The sequence below is a fragment of the Bufo gargarizans genome, chromosome 5 (assembly GCF_014858855.1).
Source record: "Bufo gargarizans isolate SCDJY-AF-19 chromosome 5, ASM1485885v1, whole genome shotgun sequence".
Lineage (NCBI taxonomy): Eukaryota > Metazoa > Chordata > Amphibia > Anura > Bufonidae > Bufo > Bufo gargarizans.
In genome coordinates this window covers 426166941-426172940 of record NC_058084.1, presented here as the reverse complement: position 1 = coordinate 426172940, position 6000 = coordinate 426166941, and positions in this window count along the sequence as shown.

Genomic DNA, 6000 nt, shown 5'->3' with positions numbered 1-6000 from the left:
TACTGTGCAGAATTGTTCAACACCTGCATAAAACTTTTGCACAGTACTGCATATCAGGGGTAGAGATGAGCGAAGTGATGAAGAATTTGATTCAGCAGCTTCGCCGTAGCAAGAAATTTGATTAGTTATGAAATAATTTATTACGAATCGCTATAAATCTGGTATACCCAGGCCACTATGCCTCAGGGAACGTCCACACAGAGCGGCTGTGCTGCATGCAGGTTGTGGCTATGCTGTGGTGAAGAACCACGCGGCCAATTAGCCCGCAGCTGCCTTTAATTTAATATTGAAGACCGCACTGAATAGTCTTTCTTCATCCTTAATAGCCGCCCGACACCTTTAAACAGGGGCTGTTGCTGGTATGATGTTTGGCTGGTTAGGTGGGGACAATATGCATATTATTGCTGTTCTTGCCTGCAATCTTCTGCAGGTTGTTTAACAGTATACACAGAATATTAATCAGCTTTGGCATACCCACTTCTCCGACCCCAGCTCTCTCCTGCCCTACAGGTGGGAGCCCTTCTTCTGCCATCTGCTTTTCCTCCTTTTCCACATCATCTAATATCAGTGCGAATATGTCATCAGGAACATCCAGCTCCTCCTCTCTCTGCATCTTGCTGACTTTTCTAGGACATGGAGACTTTGAAGGATGATTTCGAAGAAGTAAAGCCAGCAAAAGATGAAGATGGTCATTATTAAGACCTGGCACCCCTAAGGGGTGAAGATTGGATGGTATACTGTACTGTAGGTTGGTACGCTGGCAGTGAAATAATAAAGGCTTCTATCTTATTGGTATTGAATTACATATCTTAGTTTACGGCTGATGTAGGAATAAATAAATGTAGGAATAAATAAATAAAACTCACGCAGAATAAGTCTCGATGCTCTCTCCCTGCAGTCTACCTCACCAATATTCTTCTATTAATGGTTTTCAGCAACACTGTCCCTAGCACGTGAGTGCTTGCCATGTCACTCCCTATGCTCAGCTCACAGGAAAATGGTGGAAACCACGTGTGATGAGGGTTTTATGGGGCTGTGACATCACAGAGGATGGCTATCTGTGGATTGGCTGGCTGCACGGCATTATGGGTGATCTCTGGTCTCCGGGTGTTTCCGGTCTTGTCTCCTCTACACTTCACTTTGTAACATGTGCAGCCGCCATTTTATGATAACCTGATTCATTACCATAAAGCATGAAGAAATTCGTTGCGAATCGAAGACTTCGGACCGAATTCCGCTTCAAATACTTTGCTTCTCTCAACACTAATCAGGAGTTCTGTATTAGTTAATTCCCAAGCTCCCAAGCAATTACATAGGAACTGAGCTGTGAATTAGAAAGGGCTTAATACAACTCCTCGGGTCATGAGTTTCTTTAGCTCAGCAGGCCCTGGTTCTTCTCAGTGTCTACCACTTACCTGTGATTTCCATTCTACCAATGATCTAAGATTAATATCCTCCATGATCTGCTCCTCCTGGAATGTGTTAAAACTGTATCCACACTTTTTAGCGTGCTTTAAAAAAAATCTTGTCAAGGAGGCCAATTACATTCCGTAATTTAACTCTTATGATTGCTGCCCTACTTTCCATTCTAACATCAAATTCAATATCATACCACAGAACCCGATCACGCCATTCAATAATGCATCTCACATCTGTGTCTACACGCTGCTCTCTATGCAACTGCTGCGCCCTCTGCATTTTAATTGATAGGGCGCAGCAGTTGCAGAGAACAGAGCCTCTAGGTGTAACAGTAACGCCCCCGTTGCTCCTAGATAATCATTTGCATATACTAAAACATAATTTTTCTCAGCAATGCGGACACATATGAACATGGGACCAACACAGATGCCTTCAGCTGCCAAGTGCACATGTAACAGGTCAGCTAGTTTCATAGGTCTGCTGACAGATGCTCTTTAAACCTAAAAAAAATAGCTTAATAAAGGGTGCAGCTTCATCAAGATGGCTCAGTTTTAAACTTTGACCTATTACAATGGAAAATTCTTGCCTATGAGATAATGTATTATCCACACAGAGGCTTCGTAAGTGTCACATGTGTCCTATTTTTTCCTTTCTCATTTAACAGACCTCATTTACCTGTCAGCAGGTTTTGCAATATAAGCTTGAGCAGAACCAGACCCTCACCCTATAAAGTGTAATGGAACCTGCATAATGGAAGGCTAAGGAGCCAGCCAAGAAAGAGAGCAATGCCGGAGGTCACTAACTGCTTGTGGAATGCTGGTCTTTGACAACTTCTTGAGTGAATTATCCTGCAGTCCGGGTGTCTGTATAAAAGAAGTGAGATAAGGTAACCACCAGGGTCGTATCCTCCTCAAGAGGAGCTTAAACTCCTGCTGGAATTGACGGCCCTGGAAATACAGTTTATCATGATATAGTGCAAGAATCCTACTGAAAAACACAGAAAATAAATATACTGGATTTATTACATATAATATTCAATTTGTTTATTTGGCAACTTGTGGCATGTGTACACATTAAAAAAATAGACCATATTTTGTAAAAAGCAATAGATACTTTAAATGAGCAATTTTTTTTTTTCTTTTTTTTTCACTGACATATTTGCCATACAAATGATTTTTCTTTCTACAATATAGAAAACAAAATAAGTCACGTCAAGTGCAAAACATCAGTGGTATTTGAGTTCAGCTGAAATGGTTAAAGTGCACCAATCACCCATGCACAATAGAGATAGTAATTTTATGGTGGGAACCAATATTCATGTGTTGGGCCTCTAGGAACCCAATAAATCATTGATGCCTCAATGTTTACTGGAGACAGCCTTCATATAGCAGGCCTCTTGTATGCTATACCCCAGAGATGGGTATGTATTTCTTTTATGTCTATCACGCTATCATTTCCATACTTATCATACATTAGGTGGAAAATCATTGGAAATGTTTCAGAATGTTATTTTTGAATTTCACAGGAGAACATAGGAACTGTATGCAGATATCTGGTCAGATTTGAACCCAGGGCTTCAGTGCTACATGGCAGCAGTGTCAAAGGGGTTTTTCAACAGTAGAATATTGATGACCTACCCTCAGGACAAGTAATCAATATCAGATCAATGGGGTTTCAACACTGCCAGCTGTTTGAGGAGGCCACTGCTGCCTCCTTGCAGCTTACCAAGCACAACACCATACATTGGATAGTGGCTGTGCTTGGTACTGCAGCCCAAGCCCATTCACCTGAATAGATCATGTGACCGATGAGCGCGGTGTCCTTGGAAGAGTCCGCAGAAATCTCTGGAGCGCTGTGACCTCATCTAACAACTGATCGACAGAGGTGCTGTGGGTCAGACCTCCATCAATCAGACATTGATGACCTACCCTGAGTAGTGTTGAGCGAATCTGGATTTCAGGATAAATTCGATTTGCCACAAAGCCGAATTTCCTTGTGCTTCGTGGTAGCAAATCGATTTAACCTGAAATAATGTAAAAAACTAAAACAATCATACTTAACTGATCCATTTGCTCGCGACAGGCTGGCCGCCACCATCTTGCTTGAAGATCTCGGCCAAAATCCCGTGCGCGGTGATGTATGACGTCACCACTCACCACGCTGGCCGGCGCGATGATGTCATCTCGGGCTGCGTGAGATTTCGCGCCAGATCTTTAAGCATTTAAACAAGATGTCAATGGATGGCCCATCGCGAGCAAATGGATCAGCTAAGTATGATTTTTTTCTTTTATTTGACACTTTGATATTCATATCAGATGCTGCAATCATGTATGAACATGGCATCTGATGGGTGCGATCGTCGCTCCCTGTCATTGCACCGACTGCTTACAAAAAAATGTACTTGGTGACAAAGTAATTTGTCACAAAGCTAATTTTTTAGGAAATTTCAGCCAAGTAGCCGAATCGAAGTTTTCCATAATTCGCTCATCTCTAATCCTGAGGATGGGTCATCAATTTGACTCTGGGAAAACCCCATTTAACCACCGAGTTCCTGCACCAACTGCTAGTTATAATAATTTGTTGGATAAATGGTTATGCAAGATCAAAATTGCTATCTCTGCCATTTCAAGTGACGAGTGAACTTTAAGTTCTCATTTATACACAGTTTTGTTCTCATATTTAAATGTAAAAGTGTCTATTAATGATTACAAGTCAGATTATTCTTTATAAGATATTCTATGTAAAAAAATATTTGTAACAAAAACAGGTGTTAGTGAAACAGCTAAATCTTAAAATACATCCTAGGAATGGTTTGCAGATGCTCAACGACATATTCCTGTATAGTTTCACCACCATTCTTCATGGATTACAACAATTTTAAAGCAGGGGCGGTGCCCGCGACGGCAACGGAAACGGATCCCCTCCAACTCTTTACACAAACTAACACAAAACATTTGTTTCAGTGTAGTGTACACCATAGAAGACAAATATTGTCACGTTAATCATTACTAGATCTACCAACAAGGTAGAAACCAAAAAAATTCGACTATTGCAGCAAGAGAACTGGTGATGTTACATGGACTCTCACTGATTTGCTGCTCAGGACAGATACCTCGGCTGCCTCTTCTATCGGCCACCCAGGAGCACACTGCTGTCACCCCACAAACAGGCAGCTCCTGCAGGCCAGTATGCTGGTGCCCCAATAATTCCTGTGAGCCTGAGAATTCCTGCAGGGACTGGAGTCGCCCTTGGCTTATAGACAAACATAATCTTCTGTCAATCTCACAATGTGTACAGTATAGGAAGAAGGTGGATTAGAGTCATTCTTGTCATACAAATAGGTCTGTCCCTGAATTGTAACAGTATCTCATGTCAAAATCGAGTGGATTTCAAGGGGTTTCTTGATTTGTTGATATGAATTTTAGTCTGCAAACATGGAGCCTACAGCTTACAGGTGGTTGGAGAACTAATACAAGTTGTAGAGGAGCCTGAAAACATGCACTGTCTGGTGTCTTAGACTCTACCCATTATATAGGCCACACCTTAAAGTAGTAATTTTTATCTCTGACCTGCTGGAGAGGTATATGATGTAAACTGTAGTAAAGGTAATCTTCTTACCAGTGACTGTACTTGTGAGTTATAACCTCCCTTCTGATTCTCAGCTGTGTCATGTGACCAGCACTCTTTCCAAATAACACAGCATCTTATGTGTGGACAGGAAGTCAGTTTCTCTATGTATTTCTATAGGAGCCTCAATGTCAGTCTCATAGGAATGAATAGAGAATTAACTGACTTCCTGTCAGTTAATGCAGGGATACTACATTGCAGCTCAGATAAGGTGGTGGGTGGGGCGGGGGACCACCAGTCCGCGACGCTGCTGAATATCCTGTCAAGAGAATTTCAAGGACCATACGGAGACATTTTCTCTATTTTGGAGACTGGGCATACAAGAAAAAGGAAAAAACTGTGTTTAATCAGTGACACGTTAGATAGGGTTTGGAATAAAATTTTAAAGATATTGGGTGTAAGCAGCCCTACACTTTTTACTCCACTTTGGCATAATTACAATTTAAAAGAGTTCAGGTTAATTGAAGATTATCAGTATTGGAATTCACGTGGTATTAATAGTTTAAACCATATAACGTCACATGGAAGTATTATCCCCTTTGATGAATTAATAAAAGGTATAAATGTCACCTTTTTAGATGGATATAGATATGCACAAATTAGACATGCATACACGAACACTCAGGATAAAGATTCTCTGATCACTAGGGCAAACTCCTTTTTGGATTATTGCTTTAAATTTAGGGATACACAACTCACTCTTTCACAAATATATCGTAGATTCCGGGACTGCTTAGGAGAAACAATAACATTTAAAAGCGAGGGAGGATGGGAGGTTGATTTAGGTGTAGGAAATACTATTGATTGGGATGTAGTATATCAAAATATAAAAAAAGCATCAATATCCCAAAAATATAGATTAATCCAGTTTAGGATTGTACATCGCCTGTATTACTCCCCTGCCTTCCTCGCCAAACTAAATAGAGAAAGAAAGGATACGTGTTGGAAGTGTTC